Below are 26,924 nucleotides of genomic sequence, written 5' to 3'. Positions count from 1 at the left end.
AAGACCACCCAAATGAATTCATGAATCCAATGAGGACCGTCGAGACTCCAGATCAACTTCCATTTGACATCTCTAAGATTAATTAAGAGAGTTCTTTAAAAGCATGTTGTCAGCAGACTTGACAGTAAAATCACCATTTAGAGACCACTTAGATATGAGCGTATCCTATCCAACCAAGAGGTTCGGTGTCGGGATTCCTACAATATAAGAGATAATAGTGCAATCTAGAAAATATCTCAAATAACCCCAATTTCATTCACCATCTGTAGAAACAATCTCTTTTAAAATGATCGAACTGTTAATAAGAGATGGGTATTGACAAAAATTAAAAAGATGACCAACATCCGCTAACCAATTTTTCGTCCAAAATTTCACTAGAAAACCGTCACCAATAGACCATAGAAGGTCTTGGCGAAGCAGAAGCCAAAACCTTATTAGCAATCTCCAAATGAAAGAGCAATTACTTCGAGAAATATCTTCCGGAATAGTCTCAGAAATCTTATATTTGGATCAAAGAACTCTAACCCATAAAGCATGCTTGTTCGTAAGAAGATTGGAACCCAACTTGAGAATGAAAGAATCATTTCGATCTTTTAGGCAACGAAGTCCAAGAGCTCCATTTCATAGAAGTTGACAACAAACTTTCCATTTCACCAAATAGCCTTTTTATTGGAAATTGTACTCCCCCAAATAAAAGCCCTTGCAATTTTTTCAGTTTTGGAACATATTCCAAGTGGGATCTTCACAGTTTGCATGAAGTAGTTGGGTATCGATAACAACACAAATCGAGCTAGAGTAACCTTTCCTACCATAAAAAGTGATTTAGCACTCCAATTATTTAGTTTACGTCTAACTTTATCCACAACAAAGTTGAAAGTATTCTTCATGACTCTTTCGTGGAACAGAGGTAATCCCAAATAAGTCCCCAAATCATTCGAGAGGTGAAAGCCAAGGATATTACAAATATTCACAGCATTATCAGCATCAATATTTTTAGAAAAATAAACAGTAGTTTTTTGTTCATTAACTCTATGCCCCGAGGCCTTTCCAAATATAGTAAGAGCATCCTTGATTCTATGTGCCTGATCAACTCTGCTTCGGCAAAAAATAATTAATCGTCCACAAAAAAATAGATGAGAAATGGGCAATCCTTCCTTACCTAAGACGATTGGTTTCCAGGATCTTTCAGCAACTTCTCTATGAACTAATTGTCCAAGTCTCTCCATGCAAAGTACAAAAATGTACGAAGATAAAAGGCATCCTTGCCTAATGCCCCTCTTAGGAATAAAACCAGTAGAGAGCCTACCATTCCACATTAATTGCATTAAAACCGACGAAATACAATCCATAATGACATTAATCAAAGACAAAGGAAAGCCGACATCAACCAAGGTGTCTTCAATAAAATCCCAACAAATTTTATCCTAAGCTTTCTCTAAATCCACTTTTATGGCCATCTACGATTTCTTCCCTTTCTTAGTACACATGGAATGCATAATCTCTTGGGCGATAATAATGTTGTCAAACACTCATCTTTTTTATTCTTTTTAAGCTTTTCCTTCAACTATGAAGTTTTAAACCTTTAACTGAGTAAATTACCTTTTAAACCTTGGACAACTGTCATATTTTGAAGGTAGCACATCTACAGTGTTATAGATGTATCCTCTTTTTATCTATTACTAGTATCATCACCACCGCACTTAGTGTTGGATTAATTGATTTTTGACCAAATGACAGAGTAAAATTTTAAAGGTCAAAATATGCTCCAAGTCTATACTATTTGTATATTTTCAATTTAATTACAATACTTTTATTTTTAGAAAATTAATCCATTTACTTTTCAATTTTAAAATTCAGATCTAGTTGCTAAACCATTAAAATTCATTTCTTAGATTCATTGATGTGCGATATTAAAATTAAGAAAGAATATCCAGTTGGTAGCTATGTAGCAAAAAACGACATTTAATAGACATGAATTTAAATAGAGAATTTTAATAGTGTTACCAATTCTTAAAATTCACATCAATATTTGAACTAGAATAAAGTATTTAGACTAACTAATGACAAGAAAAAGTTGAGGTACCAAATTATGTCAAAATTAAAGTATAAAGATTAAATTTCAAAATTGAGCATATCATAGGCACCAAATTTGAATTTGACCAATGTTATATGTAATCTTAAAAAGAAGTAAAAGGTCGTGTATTTGGACACGTGTACATCAACATTTTAATCAAAACGAAGCATTTAGGATGACTATGACATTATAAAAGTTGAGGTACCAAAATATGTCAAAATTAAAGTATCTGATTAAATTTCAAAATTGAGCATATCATAGGACCAAATTTGAAATTTGACTATTGTTATGTAATCTCAAAAAGAAGTAAAATGTCATGTATTTGGACATGTGTATGTCAACATTTTAACTAGAATGAAGTATTTAGTGTGACTATGACGTAATAAAAGTTGAGGTACCAAATTATATCAAAACGTAAAGTATAGAGATTAAGTTTCATATTTGAGCATAATATACGAACCAACATTAAAATTTGACCATTATTATATAATCTCAAAGAAGTAAAAGTTGTATATTTGGGTACATGTACGTCAACATTTTAATCGAATGAAATATTTAGATTAGCAATGACATTATAAAAGTTGAGGTACCAAATTATGTCAAAATTAAATCCAAAACTTGGGCATAGTTTAAGGACCAAAAATGAAATTTGACCTTTCTTATATCAGCTAAAAAAGGGTAATTTTTTTACCTAAATAATATAAAAATAATAATTATTTATTGAAATGGGATAGGCTAGTAATTAATTACAAAGCTAGGCAAAAGCAACAGTGTATTATTAGTGCCGCCTGAGCAATCGGCAGCATCACCCTGACTTACCAGCAATGATCAGTGAAATGATTAGTTTTTAAAAAATAATTATTTTTTTTTGTGATGCCTGAGCAATTGGTGGCAACAGTATGTATTACCAAAAAATATAGGTATTTTTGTATGAATGCCAAAAAAAGTATTTTTTTTACAATGGCGGCACCAATATAAATTAATATTTAAATACTTTTTAAAAAATTTTAAATAGATGAAAAAAAGGGTGAAAAGCTTGGTTTTACGGTGACCAGTGACTGACCAGTCATGTTAGTGGCAGGTCATCAACCCGATGCTGCTTGACAGCATGGACTTTTTTATTATTTGCGTCCGACGACATCGACCTGATTGCTTGCCACCGACGTGACCAGTCAGTCATGGGTTTTGCCTAATTTCTGATTTTCACCTTTTTTTTATCTATTTAAAATTGTTAAAAAAATATGTTTAAATATTAATTTATATCGGTGTCGCCTGACATGTTGACGACACCATTAAAATTTATGTTATTCGTACAAAAATATATGTATTTTTTTGGCAATACACACCGGTGTTGTCGATTGCTCAAACAGTAGAAATTAAAAAAAAAACTAATCATTGCAAGCAAGTAAAGGTGGTGTCGTCAATTGCTCAAGCGACACTGGTGATACACTGCTGCTTTTGCCTAGTTTTGTAATTAATCACCAGCCAATCACATTTCAGTAAATAATTATTTTTTATATTATTTAGGTAAAAAAGCAAAAAAAAAAGAAGCTTTGTTTCTGTATTCACTTGAGACGAATGTCATAAAAGGATTGCATTGGGCTTATATATATAGTGTATATATATTAGTATGGTGACTCACACTTCGCGCTGGGTTAATTATTTAGTTGTGTTAAATTATCAAGTAAAATTTTGAAGATTAAAATATACTTTAAGCAAGGTTTTTAGAATGAACTGGTAGTTAAACTAGTCAGGCCACCGGTTTATACAATTTGATTAAATAAAAAAATATTTAAAAGAGAAAAAAATAGTTCAATCAGTTTTTAGCCTGGTTCAACCCCTTTGTACCGGTTCACGGGTCAACTAATCTGATGCCTCTGTCCAAACCGATACCTGGTCCAATCAGTCGATCTAGTCCGGTTTAAACAATCATGATTTTAAGTCTCCATACATTTGGAATTTAGTCTTCTTACTTTTATTTTCAAGAATTTAATACCTTTACTTTTTGGATTTAAAAATTTATTTTCAAATTATATATAACCACGTAACATTTTAATTAAAAGGTTAATGATATTAACTATTTCAACTAATTAATAATATTATAAAAATATAGAGACCAAATTATATTAGAAATTAAAATATAAAGATTAAACCTCAAATTAAAGAATATTAGAGACCAAAACAAGAAATTAACTACTTTATAAAATAAAAATAAATAAAATGAACATGGTGGGTGGGTGTCTCGTGTCGAGAAAGATGTTTTGGACTTAATATATATATTAACTATTTGAACTAATTAATAATATTATAAAAATATAGGAATCAAATTATGTCGAAATTAAAATGTAAGGATTAAATTTCAAATGTAAATGTATTAGAAAGACCAAACTTGAAAATTAACCATTTTATAATATAAAAAGAAAAGAAAAGAACCATGATAGGTGTATGCCACATGTTAGCATGAGGAAAATCAACCTTTCTTTTATATAAAGGTATATAGACATAAAATTATAGAGATATGTTAAAAATAACACAAAAATAAATTAGTATTTCATGCATGGAGACCTTGGCCTTTAGCTATTTTATCCAAATGACCCAAAAAAATTAATTATTTACGTAAATGACCCTAGTTTAAAAAAAATCACTTAAATTACCTAAAATGAACAATAAAATTGGGTAATGAGAAATAGATGGTCGGCACCCCCCTTTTTTATACAATTATTACTTGATGATTGTGTCAAAAATTAAAAATAATAATTTTTGGGGTTTTGGACATTAAATGGTCGGCACCCTTGTATTTTTTTTTCAAATCGTATCATACTGGTATACATTTATACCAGTATTTAAAACAAAATTAGGGTGCTGGCACACTGATGGCCGACACCCCCTTTATCTGATTTAAAAAAATATATTTGTTTGGGGTGCTAAGACACTGATGGCCAACACCCCCTTAGTCTATATATATGGAAGCTCTTTGGCTCTTTGGGTTGTGGTATTGTAATTGGAGAAAAAATTGTTGAGAGTACCATCAAATGAGAGAGTGCCATCAAATGAGGATACTGAATTTGGGAGTGTATCGAATTTGGGTTGTGGTATTGTAATTGGAGTGTACCATCAAATGGGGATACTGAATTTCGGGGTTGAATTAAATACTATCATGTTTTAATATAGTTGAATTATATATTGTCACGTGAATCGTAAAAGTTATGCCATCGAAAGGCAGAGGTCCTATTTACGACCGATTACGATTTACAAAAGTTGTCAACTTCCTTCATCAAAGATGACTAATTGTGTAAACCGATTACGATTTTCAAAAGATGGAGGGTAAAATGGTCAAATTTACTAAATAGAACGTAGACCTAATTCAAGTAGAAGATAACTAACTATGGAGATTCTACTATTCAAAATGTTTTTTTTTTTATTTTTTTATCTACAAATCAATGTTGGTCCATACTATTTGCTGTTGGATTTTTTTCCATATATAAATTGTATAAAATATTCGTATTCTTTTGTATGTGTAAATCAATTTTGGTTCATATTAATTGTTGGTCGAATTATAATTTTTTTATACCTAATATTTTGTAGTTTTCTATGCAAACAAACTATTATGTTAATTTTTTTCATATTGGAAGAAAATGTACAAATTTAATAATTATAAAAAAATAGAATTGTCTAGACCCTAGAGACGTCTCCGACCCTAAAGTGTAACGGTTGGGCTATCTCCGTTGGTGAGGGGGTGCACCTGCATGTGGGGATTCGTAAATACTCGGGATAGTGATTGGCGTCGAAACCACCGTGAACTGCTGCCGTAAATAACAATAAACAAGCGTGATCATGGTTTAAACTAGAAACCAAATAGTCAACGGGATTCCGGCTTCGTTCAATCACGAACGAAACTGATTTTCAGCCCCTCCAGTCGTCGATTTAGATGACGACGACTTAGAACCTTCTCCACCCCCTACGAGACGAACAGCTGCACCTACTAGGAATTGTCACCGACAAAGCCAACTTCGATCGAGACAGAACGTTCAGACAGTAATCCTGCTACTTCCAAAAAGTCGATTCCTAACCAACAACCTATTTTACCTTTACTAACGTATTATGTAGGTTACTCAGATGAGGTCAAAACTTGTAATGACCATGGCGAAGGTCTTTCGACTAGAAACGAGCGTGTTTCTCAGTGTCGAACACGGTTGTCCACCACTCGAGCCTCTCGACCACCAATAAATGAGCCAGCAACGCCTCCATATAGTAGTACTGAAGCTACTGGAAATTTGAGTCGACCACCTGGCTCGCCCGGCAAAAATGTTCGACCATCGTGAGACGATCAACGTAATAGGCGAGGTCGTGCCTATACTGTTCCCACCGAAAGACAATTAAGAGGGGCTCTAAACTTTTCAACCCTAGAGCATCGCGCAAGATACGACAACATTCAACAACGTCCACTCCCAGTCTGTAAGCAAATTGATCTTTACACCCTTGATATGTTAAATATTCGTGATGTTGTGATGAGCTATTTTGATGCTATTGGTTGGAGTTTATCTGTAAATATTTCATGTAGTGCATATTATGAATTGATTTATGAATTCTACACAACATTTAGCTTCAATATTAATCTGTTACGAATTGTTGAAATGCAAGACGTTGTCTATTTTCGATTACTTGGTAAAGACTTTAGGATGTCAATTTCTGATTTTAACATTTCCATGGTTTTCATTGACCCTGACAACATTCAAACGGATTCCTACCATACTACCTTGTTAGATATTCCAAGTAACTTTGATGCTCAAGATGTTTATTGTGTTTCAACTCATTCTAGAAATCAACTTTATAATCCAAAGACCTCTAAGGACTTGTTGGTGCATGAACCCGTTTTGAGATATATTCATTGATTTTTAGCCTTTAGTTTTTCAGGTTGAAATGATTCGTCATTTGTTTTAACTAAAACTGAATTTTTTTGTGGTGTATGCATTCTGAATTTAAAGTTAATTTAGGATATTGGTTTGCACGGAACTTTCATGGTGTTTTACGCTCTAATCGACCACTAATACTTGACATTTATATTACAAACTTAACCTCTCAACTTTTTCCCTCTGAACTCGATTTCTCATCCTTAATGTGTGCATATACTATGGATAGTCTAGATGAGTATTGTTTGGATTCTATGGGTTTGCTTGCTAGCACCCCTACTGTGCATTATTTTGTTCCTCCATGTACATGAACTGCTCACAATAGTAAAGTCTTTTGCTAACGTCCAAATTTCACAACTAGGGAACAAGAGGAGCAACCGCCTTTTGCTATAGAGGAAAGACTAAATCGCATTAAGGCTCAAATCGAAACAATAAAGGCTGACGTGACCAGCATCCTCACAATTATGCAAAATGGTCACTTCCACCATCTTCTGCCTCACTAAAAAATACACAGGGAGTACACTTTACCTTTCTCTCTACTATACTTCAATTCTTTACAATATGTTTGAGGACAAGTATAGGTTAAGTAGGGGGAGCGGGACTAGTAAGATGCATGATTGTTTTTCTTTAGCTTGTGCTAAACTTTTATACATGGATTATTTGTTAGTTTGTTTGACATTGAGCCTTTAGTTCCTATACTTAGTCAACTTAAATAATTGGGCGAACCTTGAATTAAATGTTCATTATCTAAGTTTAATCGACATGTATACTATAAAATTTAAATGTTGTAATTAAATTTTTTCTTGAAAATTGATGCATTATAAATTTTCTTGGTAAGTATAACATTTTTATTAATATAAATATATTATTAAAATAATAAATACTTAAATAAATTCTACTCCGTTGATAACTTAGGTTATGAGTGAGGATTTCGGGAATGTGACCGAACTGAGTAACCGGAATGAGGTGCTTGGGTTGTCATTTCATTTTGCATAAAAAGGTTCGAGTGACGAACCAGAAGCTTGGAAACACTCCGCTAATGGAGTTGCCGTGAGCAGGGGAAATAGTTCGTTTGGAGACGTGTCAAATTGAGTAACCGGAGTAGGGTGCTTGGTTTTCATCTTAGTTCACGTAAAAAGGTTTGACTATATCCCAAATTTACTACATTGAGAATTAATATGTTGCAAATTTTGGTTTAAATTTAATTTAATTTAGTGAAATGATTTAAATTACATTTTTAAATTTTATGGATAATTGTTGATTAACTTGAGTAACTGAACATTTATTCATTTTTTCACCTAAACTGTTTGGATTGATAATTTTGGTGGAAAAGAGGCTTGATTTTTGATAAATTAGTGGATAGTGTCTGTTGTAGGAATTTACGGTATGCTTGAGGGCAAGCATAGTCTAAGTAGGGGGATTTGATAACATGTTAAATTTGCATGATTTTTTGTGTTTAAATCAATTAATTCTTGAATTGATCCCTACTAAAATAGTGATTTTATGTTTTAATCTTGTCAGGAATGCAATTGGGATGCTATGAGTAAAAAAGAGCAGAAAATGACTAATTTGCAGCACAATCAATAAAGTGGGGCCGAATCAGAAACTTGGAAATAATCAAGGATTTATCAGATTTCTTTTGACCTTTTAAAAGCTAAAATTAAAAGAAAATCTGATTTTATTTTTATTTAATTCTAATTTTGTGTAGCGGGTAGTTAGACCAAATTTAGTAAATCATTTGTATATAAATAGGGTATTTGTGGTAGCTTGAAGACACATTGATTGGATTTAGTGCAATTATCTATTTTATTACTTTTGGTCAAAAACGCCTATAGCTTATTCTTTTCATTCTGCCATTTTCGTTTCAATAGCTTTCCATTTCTTTATTGGTTTAATTGTTTTCAAAGTCCCTTTACTTTTCCATCAATCTGCATTTCCATTTAATCCTTTGTCAGAAACCAACAAAAGCATGATTAATTTCATGCTTCACTAAAATTCTAACTTAGCTTTATGCTGATAATATTTTCAATTAGGAATCGTGAGAATGTATCCGCACTAAAAAAATCCTCCAAATCGGTATTCATCATCTTTCCGAAATATCGAGATTAACAAATTCATCCCGTAAAGTTAACTCGATTTCAATTCAAAAAGTGCACGTTGGGTTGGAATGGTTTTAGCGTACAGTTGGAAGCTGAGTCGACCGTGCTGTATTCAGATTTTCATGAACAAGTTAGGAAGATTCTGATCAGATTTACGTCCTGCATGGTTGAAGCCATTAATCCAAGTTAGGTTCTTTAGAACGCAAGGCTACCTAGGTATTGAATTGCGAACGCATATATTGCGATTTTACAATCGGTAAGTGTTGTTTTGTAGGGTGTACTGGGATCAACTACAAGAACGCCTGTTGAAAAATAAATTAAATAAATTAGGGGAGTTGGAAATCCCAGTACGCCCTGCAAAATAACCCTTACTAATTATCTAACCGCGATACACGCGTTCGCAAAATAACCCTTGCATTCTGAAGAACCTAACTCGGATTAACGGCCTCAACCCTGTGAGACGTTTAAATTCGATCACAATCTCCCTAAATTGTTCGCTAAAATTCGAATACAGAACGAACGACTCGTCTTCCCAACTGTACACTAAAACCACTCCAACCCAATGTGCACTTTTTGAATTGAAATTGAGTTAACTTTAAAGGATGAATTTGTCAATCTCGATATTCCGGAGAGATGATGAATACCGATTTGGATGAGTTTTTAGTGCAGATACATTTCTCACCATTCCTAACCAGAAATAATACCGACCTAAAGCTAAGTTAGAATTTTAGTGAAACATAAAATTAATCATGCTTTTGTTGGTTTATGGCAAATGATTAAATAAAAATGAAGATTGATGGAAAAGAAAGGGGACTTTGAAAACAATTAAACCAATAAAGAAATGGAAAGCTATTGAAACGAAAATGGTAGAATGAAAAGAATAAGCTATAGGCATTTTTGAACTAAAGTAATAAAATGGATAATTGCATTAAATACAATCAATTTCCAGTGTCCCTTCAAGCTACTACAAATGCCCTATTTATATACAAATGATTTACTAAATTTGGCCTAACTACCCACTACACAATTAGAATTAAATAAAAATAAAATCAGATTTTCTTGTAATTTTAGCTTTTACAAGGTCAAAAGAAATCTGATAAATCACTGACTATTTCCAAGTTTTTGATTCGGCCCCACTTTATTGACTGTGCTGCAAATTAGTCCTATTCTGCTTATTTTTTACTCATAGCATCCCAATTGCATTCCTGACAGGAATAAAACATAAAATCACTAACTTAGCAAGGATCAAACAAGAATTAATTAATTTAAACAAAAAAAATCATGCAAATTTAACATGTTATCAGGAGGCCACCGGTGTTTGTACCGGTGTACTAAAAAATTGGTATAATCGTATGCCCCATCATCAGGTGTGACGGGGTATTGTGATACCTTAGGGGTTGAGCCAGAAATATCATCCACGATAGGTGTATGTGCATGCCTTTGGAGCTCCGAGTGGTACAAGGATGCCCCGGAGTGTGCTGAATGTTGAGGCTCAAGATCATCACCAAATATCTCCTCGAGCAAAGGAGGTTGTTAATGGGGATGGGGTGTATACGATGAGGATCTGGAGATCGTATATTGGGGCTTCGAGTCAGGGTTTTAGGCAGATTTTGTGTTCCCAAACTGTGGAACTCAGTTACGGTACGATCGTGTGTTCATTCGTCACCATCAAGAAGATTTTGGTTGCATGTGTTTCGAGACCACCATGTAACAACCCTGGAATATAAAGGGCATCCAGTTCGTCGCGGACCAAGCTACGTACTCGCGCGTAGGAAAGAACCTAGTCTTTGAGACAAACAAGGGGGGCCGCCTCTCATGTCAGCCTTTACACAGAATAATGTACAAAGCATGTTGGTTTGCCCAATTTATGTTGTCCTTACTCTTTTTGAATATTCTGTATACTTCTTTGAAGTCTTGTAGAGGGTCTGAGATAGGTCACTTGCAACAAAACTCTCTCAAGACTCGATCCGTTGCGTGTCACTCGACCATATGGAAATTAATCAATGAGACGTTTGTCACGAATAAAGCTTGCTGCTCGTGAACCCATGATGGTATGAGGGCTGCAATTTCTTCCTTGGAATATGACATCCATAGAAACTATACAGTATAGAGCATACGTTATTAGTTAAGTTAATTTTTTTGGAAAATATTGTATTTGAAAAAAAAACAATTCGGAAGTGTATTTTACGTTATCCCCAAAATGAGCCTCTATCATCTGGCGGTATACGGGTACGGTGTATGATTTTTTGATTCTCGGTATTGTTGTCTATTTGAAAAACACATTCATATTTTGGATTACTTTTTGCATGCAAAAATTACTATACTATAAAATTAAGAAATAAAAGGTAAATTCGAATAATCAATCACCTATTTACAAGTGGCTACACCCGTATTTGGTGGCTCACTAATGCTAGAAATGGCATCTGGTATAGCGCCTGCGACTGCAGTAGAAGGCAAGAACCACCTATGGTCTTCGTAGATGGCTTTGCCGCTCGACAAAGCTCGTGGTATAAGTATACCAATATTGTAGAGCCTTAACTATAATTCCTAGCTTGGGCCAGATCTTCTAGTAATGAGAGGTACGAGATGTGGACTTTATTCTGATTGACGTCTGCCATCAGTACACCATTAGTTGTAGAATATATGCTCTTGCAGCGTAAACAATGTCCATCTACAAGTGACGGCTCAGTAGATGTTCAAAGTTATTTCTTAACCACATAAATAATGTCCATTTGTGTTGGACGACTCTTGTACTTATCAATTGCAGAATATACACTCTTGCAATAAGAATCGATATAGGGATGGTGGCCATGTCTTTCACCAACAGCATGTTACAGTTGTTTACAATTTTGCATCCAATTTTCGATGGTCTTGCGACACAGAAGCGACTGTGCATGTGAGAGGACCTTCTGTTTTCTTGATTGTCCACATATGAGTCTGCTACATTAATGCAGCCCTAGCATGCCAATCACAACCACTTTCAGCTTTCCAACATTCTCCAATGTATAAACACTATCTAGACTTCGTGAGTTTGTAATCGACAAACAACTTCAGGCTATACTGCTTTATTGCATGTACATAGTTTTTTTTGTTATCGAACTATTGTCCTACGAGCAACTCTTCAGCGTTTGATTCTCCTTCTAGTAGGTGAGCCAGCACTATATATTAATATTCAGGGAACTCACGTGCATGCGCCGCATCAGGATCTACGCAGACATGAAGGATCATAGATTATTACGGATAACTATACCGTAACCCGTGTTCCCTGCTGAATGAGGCTGTGCATCTTCACCCTCCACCATGCCTTCATCATCTATGTCTTTAAGGATCTCATCCAAATCGAGGTCACTGAAATCTTCATTTATGGGAGTGATCTTTATTATTGGACCCTTCATCACCATTTTTTATAGTGCCCAACACCTCTACATGAATCTCCATACGAGGACACGGGTTGGGATGTTATACGAACATCCACCATAGTTTAGATTTTCAGGAGTTTGAAGTGACCCTCCAAAACCCAATTGAACTTCCTAGCAGCCATTAAGATCAATATCAATTACAGAACGTTGACTTACTGGAATTACAACTTGAACAAGTTTTGAATCAACATATCCGCGAACAACTCAACCAGGCAGGAATTATCCATCTCTAGGGGGCAATAAATTACTGTCCCTAGATCATCATCATTTTCAAGCTCTATTTTCGAGAACTTTAATGGATCTGTTGAAATTGAAAATTTGTAAAACAGTCTTAACATTTGCTTCTTGCAACAGGTAGCTATCTTTGTACCGATCTTTTGTTTCAAGTCCGCCAGCAAAACATGTTTGTTGAATCTCATTCCAATTTTTTGCCAACTTTGAAAGACAAAACCTTCTTCAGCTATATTTATTATTTATCTATCAAAATGAACATAAACTAACAAAATTTGGGAACTCATCTTCAACAATTTATACTTCCTCCTCAATAAACAAAACATTGATATGCTTAATTTTAGTTTTCAACGGATAAAGCAAACAAAAATCTCAAATGGAAAACAAAACACCTATATATATTTGGCTTCAGATAAAGAGGGTGCCGACCATCAATGTCCCAACATCCCAAAAAATTATTCATTTTAATCATATAGAGGGGGTGCCAGCCATCAATATCCCAATACCCTAATTTTTTTTAAAATAATATAAAAGGGTTGTTAGCCATCAGTGTCCCAACACCCTAATTTTTTTAAAATATTGGTATAAATATATGCCAGTATGATACAATTTGAAAAATACAAGGGTGTTAACCATCTAGTGTCCAAAATCATTGCCTAATGATTGTGTCAAAAGAAAAGGGCTGTCGACCATCTATTCTCCATTACCCAATTTATTGTTCATTCCAGGTCATTTAGGTGATTATTTTTGAATCAGTCATTTACATAAATAATTAATTTTTTTTTTTGGATCATTAGGGTAAAATAGCCTTAGCCTTCTCTTGGCCACCCTTAGTAGAGGCAGATGATTGCGTATGAACTTTACTACTCAAAGTCCAAAATTGTTTCTATGAAATAAGATATAGATGCTACGTAAACATCATGTTTTAATCGTTGAACATCTTACACGTTTCACCCATATGGCGAACATGTAAGGTTAGGATGCCTTGAGAATCCAAAATATTTTCCACAGCTGTCAAACCCTCTTTTAAGGATCCATGCTTCATAACTGGAAAAAGGAGCACCTTGGAAAATACATGCTGCTCCGCCAAAGAAAAATGATAGAGAGTTAATCAAAATGAGCACTAAATATTTTACAAGAGGTTTTCTCTAAATTACTGGTATGACTATTGAAATTGTGAGCATTAACATGTAGGTTTCAGATTTAAGGGTAGTATTGAGTCATTTAACTATTGTTCTTGAGAAACGGTTCAGCCTAGTCCATTCTTTGAAAGAAATTTTTACAGAATCCTTATCTACCAAAATTTAAATTTTTACGAAAATAGTGGTTTTGGAACCATGATTCCAACAAGAGAGTTAGGATTTTAATATTTATTTAATATTTATGAGTATTTATTAGGATCATATTAAAATTTGGTTAAGAAATTTTAATGTTTAGTTAGTTAATTAATTAAAATGACTAAATTGTAAAGGTTGCAAAAGTGATTTTCTATTAGTTAAATGGCTTAAATGGCTATAGAAAGGTAAATTAATGAACTTAGATGATAAATATACCATATGTAATGTTAGTGGACAATTATGGGTATGATTTTGTTATTTTATAAGTTAATAACCTAAGGGTAAAGTGATAATTAAATAAATAAATCTTAAAATAAAATAAAACAAATTAGTATCATCTTCATTAGTTTTCTTCTCCACCTAATTTTAAGAAAAAAAATCACCATTGCTATAGCTTTATGGTTTGGCCAATTCAAGAGCTTGCATGTAAGTGATTTTAATTTTGTTTTTAGTGATTTTTATGTTTTTGAGTCCGTAGTAACTTAATTTAGCTAGCTCGAGGGTCGATTTGGAAAACTATTAAAGGTTTAGGGACTTTCCATGAATGGTTTTGATTATGTTTTGAATTTGGTTGATAGAATATAAAGCTTGGTTGATGATTAAACTTATTTTGTTAAGTGATTTTTGATGATTTTGTGTTTAGGGACTTGTTTAAGAAAATAGTAAAATTTATTGATAATAATGTGAAATAGTGGAAAATATGCGCTGTTTGTAAACCTATTAAAAATTGATTTGCATGGTTTTTAGTTAAAAATGGTAAATTTGCAAGTTTTGGATTTACGGGCTAAATTGTACAAAAGTTAAAATGTCAGGGTAATTTTGTAAATTCACATTAAATGGGTTATAAGCTAGAACTAATGATCTTAAGCCATTTGAATTATTTAATTGAATGAAATTATTATTTAGATCAAGATATACAATAACTGGACTTGAATCGAGGGAAAACGAAAGTCTCAGATTAGTTCTCGACTTTGTTGTCACAATCGTTGTAATCGAGGTAAGTTCGTATGAGTATTAAAAATTAATTATTGTTTGGAATCTATGTTAATTAATGTTATGCTAGATATAATTTAAATTGATAATAATACGATGTTTTGGGTATTGGATGGTTTAATAGTCCCGTTTGAACCTCGTGAATACTTAGGATACAAATGACATGTCATTAGGGATTATACGATTTTGGGTGCTGGTCCTAAATGTCCTACCGATGGCTGAGGTCCTACATTTTTTTGCAGTTTCTCCACAGCTCGTATGAGCAACATCGTGTAGCTAACATCCTGACCCATAGCTCGTGTGAGCAGCATGTATAGCTAACATCCTGATCCACAGCTCGTGTGAGAAGACCTATTTCACAGTTTGTGTGAGCATTATGGATATGGTTATAGTTACATGTAAAGGCACAGTTTGTGTGTGAGCATTTCCTGAGTATCCGATGTAATTCTATTTGGTTCAACGGGTAATTAAGGTATAAAATGGAAAGGTATATGTCTGCATTGGTTTATGTTAATGAGCATATGAAATGGAAAAATATGGTATATGTAATTGGATTGAAAAGGGAACTAATTGAATATGTGATGAATTGATTGTATATTGAAATTCATTTCATGATATATGCCATGTTTCATAGGTTGTTATATTTTTAAGTATATCTACTAACCATGTGAAGTATGGTAGATAGGAAAGTAAAATATCCATATGATCTAATGAACATTGTTGAATGGTTTATCATTTTATGTTCGGTAACTTTAAGTTTTCTTTGTACGAACTTACTAAGCACTAGTTGCTTATGTAATTGCTTTTTCTGTTTTGTAGATCATCAAGAAACTTGTTCGGTTGGAATTCTTGTCGGAGTGTCATCACACTATTCATCCATCATATTGGTATTTTTTGGGTATTTTGTGTAATGGTTATAAATGGCATGTAATAGGACTTTTAATTATGCTATTTGGCCAATGTGATGTAGTTATGTTTCTTGTGTATATGTTTTATTTTTGACTTGTAAATGTATAGGTAAAGACATGTCTTGTAGTCACTTTTAAATGTATTGTAAGTATATAGCTTATGACTTGTTAATATGTGAATGAGGTAGTTCAATGATGTATGGATGAGTGTGATGTATGTTTAAGGTATGAAATGTAGTTTTGAATGAATTGAATTGGTATATGAATTAAGATGCCTTTTGATGGCATATTGGTTAGACATAGGATGGATATTTGACATGTTTTTGGTGTTTTGAATGTGCTTTTAACCATGTGAAATGGACTAGTTATAGTGTGTCTTGGTGTGCAAATTTTGGTGCTTGATTTGGCTTGTTTTAGGGATAATTTATGAAGCACGTGGCCTGGGACACGGGTTGTCACACAGCCGTGTGCCACACATGGGCACCCCACATAGCCGTGTCTCATTATTGTTTTAAGTGCAGGTTTCACATGGTCTATGACACAGCCGTGTGTCTTAAGTCAGTATGTAACATAGCCTGCGACACGACAGTGTGGCCCTATTTTGAATACCTACACGGGCGGACACATGGGTTGCGACACAGTTGTGTGTCCATACTTCAAATGTCTACACAGTCTGGGCTATGTCACACAGCCTGGCCACACAATCGTCTGACCCCTGTTTCTAAAATTTTCAAGTTTTTCAAAAATTTTCTATTTTGTTTCAAATTGATCCCTGAATGTTCTCAAACTATTTTTAGGGCCCCGTAGCCTCGATTTAAGGCCCGTAAGTTTATTTTTACTATAATTAAATGGAGTTATTAAATGTTAACTTTTGAATTGCATAATTTTTTCTGTCTTGAAGTTGAATGTCTTGATTTGTACTGCAATACTCCATAACCCTAATTTGGTGACGGAGATGGGTTAGGTGTTACATCAAATATATCCTAACCTTTTACTAAGTTCATACGAACATCATTTTTGTATGTACATCATTATGAATTCCTGTATCTGAGTGCATAAATCATTTTCATGTCCTAATCAATCAATTTTCATATATATACTTTATTCTATTACATAATAACCAATAAACACATGACATTTCAGTTTAGTCCACAATTAACCAAACATGCCAACTTTACTAAAATTCTAATTATATCTAGACATTTATATATATGAAATCAAATACAACATAGAATAACTAGTAAGTTTCATATGAACTTACCTGTTCAAAACGTGAAAATAGTGGATACTTTAGGGACTAATCCGTAATTTTTGCTTTACCCCTATTTGCTCCACTTTGATCCAAATCTTGATCTATATAATTATTTTATATACAAATCAATAGAAATTACTTTTATATATAGTCATGCTATGCATGATCCTATAAAAATTTAATTTTCCCCTAAAATTTTACATGTTATTAAATTTAGTCTCTGAACTTGTGATAAGCATAACTTTCGATTCCTAACTTCGGATTAAAATCTGATTTCATATATCCTAATTAGGAACCTTATAGTTTCTATTTCTAACATAATTTCTAGACTAATAAATTTATTCAATTTGTTCCCTAATGTAACAAAGTTAACAATAAGCTAAATTAACTTTACAATCTAGTCCTTTTCATATTCTAGACTTAAAATCTATCAATTTCAATTCTAATTCTTTAAGAATTCAACAATGATAATTTTTAAAACTTTAACAGTTTTACAAATTGGTACATGGGTTATCTAAGTCAAATTCCCATGATATCAAATCTATAAAATTCATGAAAAATGACCTAATTACCTTAATTTATCCTTAGTCGAATGCTACAAATCTTGGGAGGATTTTTCTTTGTTTTCATTAATAGTAGATGATGCTTGAAGAAAAGATAGTGGAAATTTCCACTATCTCAACCCTTTATACTTTAATTAATTTAAGTAATTTAGTTTAATTACCTTAATTTCGCTTAATTAACTTTAATTTATTTTTAATTATTCTTAATAGGATACGACACTTACATCCAGTAATTCCCTCTATGCATGGTTTAATTGCTATTTTGGATATTTGGTTAATTTCTTTTTAGGTCCTTAAACCTTTAACCAATTAAAAACCTATAGCAATTAGACTTTTACAATGTTTTCCGGCTTTAATTAACTATTAATTCAACAAAATTAGTGAACCAGTCTTGAATATATTTTTATTTTATCCCCATAAATATTCATATTTAATATTTATGGACTCAGTTTAAGGAAGTTCCGAAATTATATTTTTCTGTACCATTGAAAAATCGAGCCGTTACACTACCTTAACTACAAATTTTGTGAAAACAAATATTAAGATTGGAGCAAGGAAGAATGTAATCTTCACTACTAGCTCTACTACTCGCCAAACAAATCATAAAATTATTAGGACTCCATGGATGGGTAATTTAGATATCAAACTACCAAAGGATTTTATGAAATCCTTCCTGGTCCTTTATTTGGAGACTAATAATTAAGAGTTTTTATGTTTAGTTTCTCGCTTGTTTTATGAAATGTTAGTATACTTTTTATTTATTTTTATGCAAAATTATATTTGGGGTTTTGAAAATGTTGTTAAACTTTTTTCTCTATTTGTTTTACATAAGTACATTAACTATCCATATTTTTAAAATAAACAAACATATAAATATGGTATGCAAGATTATGAGTAATTTTACATCGAGTGAAAGTTTTAAGACATTTGTTATCTTGGAACAAAAGTTTTGCATAATAAAAGAAGTTAGTGACAACCAAACATATCGATATGGAATTGATTATGAAACTTCGATGAACTTTTGGTTTCATATTTTATGGATTGTCATTATTAATATTATTTTGGTTTGTGAAAAAAAGTGTACATTGGGCATTAATAAGTGCATAATGTCTCTTTATAAAATAATCTTGTTATAAGATGACAACGACTTTGAAAAATATATTTGTTAAGCTTAACAAATATGTAAAGCCTAATGGGGAAAGCTTTGAAATATGGAGTATGAAAATCTAGTATGTATTAAAGGAACAAGAGGTTCATGAGGTTTTGAACAATGTTCTGTAAGATCTTGAAAATGGGAACATGACCCAACATAGAAAGGATTGAGAGGCTTATGATGCCTGAAAAAAATCCATTGCTGGCATTATGTTGATAAATAGTATGGACAATGACATTATGCATGGGCTCAGAAAGCATGAGATAATAAAAGAAATGTGGGTTGCTTTTAAGGTGAACTTTGGTGGCACCTTGGTCGTTAAACTCATAGAACTCACAATCAAATTTGACACTTATTCAATCATTACCTCATAGTTGGGAGCATATAAAAGTGCACCTTACCCACAATGAGAACATCAAGATGCTAGATGATGCTTCCTTAACATCTTCAACTGGAAGAAAATCATATTAAGGTAAATAACCCTAATACTTATATGCCTACGTTAAGAACGAGTTCTAATGCAACATCGAGTACCAAGTGCAAACCATATAATGAGTAGAACATGACTAAAGTTAAGTGCTTTAGCTATAACATGAAAGGTCACTATGCTCGTGAGTGCATTGAGCCAAAGAAAACTTAGGTGCCATAGACCATGTAACCAGAGACTAAAATATGTTGGTGGACTTCTATCAGATTCCATTGGGAACCAAATGGATTTATGTAGGAAACAACACAAGTGTTAAGGTTAAGGGCATTAGCACTAGTAAGTTGAGTTTGCATTGTGGAAGACCCTTGATCCTGCATCATGCATTATTTACTCCTGAGATATGATAGAATTTGGTATTAGTAGTGTAACACCCCATACCCGTATTCGACACCAGAATAGGGTACGAGGCATTACCAGAACACATACACTTGTAAACGTATTGAACCGAGTTATAAAATTTCATCTAAATTAAAACTTTCAAATTATTAACATACTTTTATAATTTTTCACTATATATCCTCAAAATATTATATTCATAATAAATCGGGCCTACTAGACTATAATACCCCGAAAATTTCTACAGTAAGGAAAGTAAGATAATATCTCTGATATAGTAAAATAAGGAAATAAAGTGATAAAAGGGTAATTTTGAGTTATATTAACATTGGGAGGTATATTATGACATATTAATTCAAGAAATGATTAAATCGTAAAAGGGAGAAAAGTTTTGTTGCCCAAGAGTAAATACTTAAAATTTGAGGGGTTAAAGTGTAAATACAAAAAATTGGAAGGACCAAAGGTGTAAATATTTTAAGGGTGAAATGATCTAGAAACTAAGGAAAATGGATGGATTAGGACCAAACTGAAAAATGTGAAGAATTTTGAGGGACTAAATCGCAATTTTACCAAATTAAGTGATGACTCAAGGATGAAATTTTAAAAGATTATAAAGGGCAAAATGATCAATTAGAGACAGAGAGAACTCTAGAAGGTAATGATGATATTGGTGATATTTTTATTAATTAATTAGATAAATGTTATTTAATTAGTATTTTATTAAGATTTTTAGAATTATTTTATTACTAAATGATTAATATAAAAGGGAGGAAAGATGAAGAGAATTCATCATCTTTTCCATGCAACCAACGTGAGAAGAGAGGGAAAGAAAGAAATTTTCCTTTCTTTACAATTTGGTCCTTTTACCAAAAATTCACTATTTTCACTTAAAAATCAAAACAATTTTCATAGCTTCCAAGAGAGAAAAATAATAAGGAGACAATGGGAAGCTAGAATATCAAGTTAGATTCAAGAAATAGAAGCTGGAGGAGAGAGAAAATCAAGTTAAAGATTGAAATCAATAGCACAAGGTAAAAACATCAAGATTTCAATATATTTTTGAGTTTGATATTATTGAAAAAGTAGGAAATTAATGTTATAGTAGAGTTTTATTATATAAGGTCTTGTGTTCTTGATATATTAGTGAAGGAAATAAGTGAAATTGATGAGAAATATTATAGAGAAAGGGAATAAGGAGTTATAAACTTAATAATCAACATCTTGCGATAAAATAGTTTTGGACAGCAGCAGTAGGTTAACTTTGGAAAATCACTATAACTCATGGAAATTGAATTAGAGGAGGAAAAAATATGGAATTAAATCTTATTGAGTCTAGTTTATCATAGAAGAAACGGTGTAAGTAAAGGAATTGTAAATCATGAGATATAATAAATTTTGTAAGACAAGGTTAGAATGAATTCAGGTTCCCTTATTCGACTTTGGAAAATCATCAAAATTGAATAAAACTAAATAGAGGCTTAAATTTATATTTTAAAATACTGAATGAGTATATTTTCAATAGAAACAAACAGGAACATCATCCAAATTCTGTACAAAGAGATAATTAATTTTTAGTGAAGAGGGTCGAAGCGTCAAACAGTGAAATAGGAGAATTTTAAAGAATAAACTGTACTTATTAGCTAAACTAAAAATTATGAAAATTTTATGGTAATAATATATGTGAGTCTATTTTTAGATAAAATTTGTGGATCTTAATTCGGAGTTCTGTAGCTTAAGACATAATTAATTTAGTGACTATGACTCAAGCGAACAACTTGTTATGGGTAAACAAGTAAATAGTGGTATTATGTATATATCAAAGATGTGGAATGGAGTGCAGGAGGAGGAAAAATATATGTGGATAATATGAATTTATTTTAAAATAGCTAATTTACATGTTTTAGATTCAGGGACTAAATTGAATAAAAGTGAAATTTTAAGGGTAATTTTGTTAAAATGTCAAAATGACCAAATTGCATGAAATGAAATTTTTTATTATAAATTGAATGAAATATTAATTTAGATCAAAATTGGGTGAAAATTTGAGGAAAATGGAAAATTACCAAAATGTCCCTAAATTTTGGTATTTTTGCAATTTAGCCCGGTAAGTTCGTGTAACTTGAATTATATTCTTAAATGCTTGAAATGTTTGTTATTGATGTGAATATGATTTGAATGTTCATTGTATGAAAATTGATGAAATATTGATATATTTGATTAAAAGGGGGAAGAAATCCTGGTTGAATGAAAGGAAAATTCGATGGATCTCTGAAAAGGGATTGACGGTAAAAAGGATCTAGCCCGAACGGGTGATCCTACCTGATATAGCCCTCCCAAAGAATATGTGGAAAATGGATTTAACCCGGACGAGTAATCCGAATTAGGGTCTGAATTTAGCCTGGAATGGTAATTCAGATCCAAGCTCATTAGAGTAATTGTCATTGCGAGGATTTAGCTTTGGACCGGTAATCCCATTTGTAAGGATAAGGTTAAAGGAGTGTGCACTCTGAAATGGAAATGTGCGCACATGAATATGAATTGACAGACCCGGATTTGTACACAAAAAGTGTATCTCTGAAAATCCATCGAATTTTCGAGAAATTCAACGGGATAAATATGAAAAATAATAAGGGTAATAGAAAACATGGAATTGAATTATTATTGGAAATATATTATCGAATTTAATACCCAGTTTGGATTGAACGCGGGATTGAGTACAATCGTTCTGTGCCAAAGGATGAATCGATGGATAAGACCATAACTTGGTTATGGCATTACAATTGTAAAGGATGAATTGACAGCAAATTACCCAAGTAAACTGAGGTTCAGCATTTGTTGCGGACTTTCGTGTTTACTATCTGTTTAGCTCTCTTGAGCTTAAGTTCAGCCTTCGGGCTTCTGAAAACGATGTACTCATATCCGTAAGTCGTTCTTCGATACAGAAAGAAATGGTAAAAGACTTATGTGGTTGAATTGAAAGATTTATAGATTATTATTGGTATTGATCTAAAATAAATGTAACCATTGATATTTAAATGATATAACGGTAAAGTTACAAGTGAGATAACATGAGTTTGAAATGAACTATTACCGGTATGTACTGAAATTCATGAAAATGATGGTACATGAAATATCGAAATAATGAAATGAATGATATATACCTATGAAGAAATGATAAGAGAATGATATGTATCATGACATGTAAATGTATGATTATCTTTAATATGTTGATACAAGAAAATTATGCATTATGAGTTTATATGTAATGTGTGCAAGTACGCTAACCAGTGTTGTTGCTTGATGCTTAGGCAAGTGCCAAACTATTGGTTGAATAGTAATATGATTATTTAATGGAAGCATTGAATTGATAAGTATTTGAGGGAAAATATGCTAGTGTTCATGAAAGAGTGGTATGGTTTAAATTATGCAATTTCTTATGAAATGACTTATCATGTAATCAATTCGGAAAACGCTTTAGTTAAATGCACTAGCTTGTGACTATGATTGAATGATATGTTTATGACTTGTGTGTCACGCATATGGAATAAGTGTGGAAAGTAAAGAAATGCAAATGAAAATAAAGAAATTATGTAGAGTTAAAGTTATATAAAGTCCTACTAAGCTTGGGATAATATGTAAGTGATACTGTGAATTTATTCACCTTATGAGTTGATGAATATAGCTTCATGAGTACTCTGGTATTAATATTGGATTATTCTTGATATGTATAGATTTCATATTTTAAATGAACTAATATGATTAAAGACTACACGAGCTTACTAAGCATCCATTGCTTACGTATTTTTATTTATTTATTTACCCTACAGATTATCGAAAGCTCGATTGGGTTGGAAGCTTGTCAGAGATATATCACACTATCCATTGGTTCTATCGGTAATTTTGGATGATTTGATTCTGGTTATAATGGCATGTATAAGTTAATTTGGCCAACGTTGGCTCATTAATGTTTTGATTTTGGTTGGTTTCAAATATGAATGCTAGATGAAATGAAATGTCTAAAAATTAATTTGTAAATTTTGGTAATGCTCTGTAACCCTATTCCGGTGACAGATTCGAGTTAGGGGTGTTACATAGACCCGATACATACTCATGCAATTCAATGCTTCATTTCCTTTTCATTAATTTCACAATTTCTCATGCTTACAATTCAAATCATATCACTAGAAATTTCATTTTAATTCACTTACAATTCAATATCATTAAGATCAATACTAATACGTATTTACCATTTAACTCAATGTTTATCGATTATACCATTCATTAACACATTTATGAAATTCTCAATTTTGCAATGAAAATATCATTTTAGCTTAAATAACATCAATTCAACTCACCATCCTCTTTTTTTTTTTTTGTCATTTTACACTTCAAGTATGAACTTATTATTTCATTACCTTTCCACACCCGTTTCCTATGCTTATCACACAAGACATAAACATATCATTCAACCATAGTTGCAAGCTAGTGCATTGAAACATAATTCTTTTTGGAATTAACCACATGATAAACCATTTCACTAGAGATTACATAATTTAAACCTTACCTCCCATTTCATGATCACAAGCATATTTCCATTTAGGCACTTACTATTTCAATGCATAACTTATAGATTTAACGTGGCATAATCCCGCCACAACTTGGCCAAGCCTAAGCATGTATACCAAATATGCTAGCCAAATAAACATATAACATAAGCATTATAAGCATGGATGAGCACAATATTTATTCATGTACCAAACTTACTAACACGTGTTAACTCAATACCCATTCATGACATTACTTCATTCCAAATCATATACCAAATATACCATACACACATACTATGAAACTTTATTTTCCCACATGAGCTTAAACCATGACCAATAATGCACAAATATATGCGTCATTTCTATATTATCGTTTATCAATTATAATCGAGCGTAGTACCAATTATACACAAATTATTCATATATTTCCAAATTTTCCTCCTCCTCCTCTCCATTCCACATCCTTAATGTGTATAAGACACTTAAACAACATTATCTATACTTTCACTATTTTCTTGTATGTAAATTCAAACTGTCTGTCTGAGTCAGAGTCACTAATTTATTTATATCTCAAGCTTTACCTGAAACTAAACTCACATATCTTCTTACCATAAAATTTCTAGAATTTTTTCTTAGCCAATAAGTACATTTTATTCTTTAAAGTTTCCCATGTTTCACTGCTTGACAGGTCTAACCTTTCTTCACTAAAAATTAATTATTTCATAGTACGAAATTTGGATAATGTTCTTGTTTGTTTCTTTTGAAAATAAACTCATTCAAGATTCTAAAAATATAAAGTTTATCCCATAATTATTTTTGTAAAATTTTTAATGAATTTCCAAAGTCTGAACAGGGGATTCAGAAATCATTCTAGCCCTGTCTCACTAAAATTCAAATATCTCATAATATAAAACTTGTTTGCTTGCTTTGTCTCTTTTATGTGAAAATATACTCATTCAGATTTAATTTAATATCTTATTCACTCTCTAATTTGATTTCCACCATTTTTGGTGATTTTTCAAATTCACACAACTACTGCTGTCCAAAACTGTTTTGTTGCTAAATTTACTCTTTCATAATTTCACTTACTCCATTGCATCTTAACTATGGTTTGATCAAATATCGAGCACATTTTTCATAAATTTTCACACTTATACCTGCACTCATTCATCACATAGTCATATTCAGTTACACTTAGTCGTTACATGATCTCATGTATTTTCACTTAGTAAATTTCCTAATGAACACTTCGGAATAATAACAGATACACGATGGATCAACACATAGCACCACCCTTATAGTCAATGATACTCAGTGGAATCAGCACATAGCAACCACCTTCATAATCAATAGCACCCGGTGGAATCAACACACAACAACCACCTTTATAATCAATGATACCCGGTGGAATCAGCACACAACAACCACCTTTATAATCAATGGTACCTGGTACACATAGTAGCCTGCACATAGTATTACATACGTGAATATTACTATCTCTTTCACATAGTGGCCTGCACACAGCCCGTGCCACACATGTGATAATTATTGTCACTTCATTCGTATCTTTTCTATTCCGGAGGTTCAACCGAGAAATTTCTCACTTTTCTTTTTCACTGATCAAAGTCAATTTCTCATCTTTCTTGATTTATAATAACACATTTAACTTACTTAACACTCAAATTATTCAATTTAGTACAAAAATCACACTTTGGAAAAATTACATTTTTGCCCCTATAGTTTCACAAAATTATAATTTTGCCCCTAGGCTCGTAAAATAATTTTTATTAAATTTCCTTGCCTTTTTGACCTGCCGAACCATTTTCATAACTATAGCAGTCCACAATTCTCACTTATTCACACACTTGTGACATATTTTATAACTTTTACAAATTAATCCTTTCAAGCATTTTCATCTAAAATCACTTAGTAAAGACTTTCATCACACTCCAAACATTCATATTCTTCCATAAAACATCAAAATACATGCATATCATTCATGGGTAAATTTTTAAAAACAAACCCTAGTTCAAAATAATGGTAAAAATAGGTAAATCTTGTTACGAGGATTTCAAAAATGTAAAATCCATGAAAAACGGGGCTAGAACGGACTTACAATCGAGCTTGGAAGCTTGAAAAACCCTAGCCATGGTTTCTCCATGCAATTTTCGGCCTAGGGGTTGAAGATGGACAAAAATTGGCTTTTAATTTTGTTTTTAATTCATTTTAATAACTTAAATGACCAAAATGCCCTTAATGAAAAACTTTGGAAACATGCCTAACCATGTCCATTTTTGTCCACCAACTTAACCAATGGTCTAATTACCATATAAGGACCTCCAATTTAAAATTTCATAACAATTGGAAACCTCTAACAGATAGATCTCAACTTTTGCACTTTTTACAATTTAGTCCTTTTGACTAAATTGAGTGTCCAAACGTCGAAATTTTCGAACGAAATTTTCCCAAAATAATTTTGTGAAATCGTAGACCATAAAAATATAATAAACATAAATTTTATCCTCGTCGGATTTGTGGTCCCGAAACCACTGTTCCGACTAGGCCCAAAATCGGGCTGTTACAAGTAGTAGTGTTTCTTAATTCAGGTTTTATTT

This window comes from Gossypium raimondii, chromosome 4, assembly GCF_025698545.1.
Source record: "Gossypium raimondii isolate GPD5lz chromosome 4, ASM2569854v1, whole genome shotgun sequence".
Classification (NCBI taxonomy): domain Eukaryota; kingdom Viridiplantae; phylum Streptophyta; class Magnoliopsida; order Malvales; family Malvaceae; genus Gossypium; species Gossypium raimondii.
Note: the sequence above shows the minus strand (reverse complement) of the source record.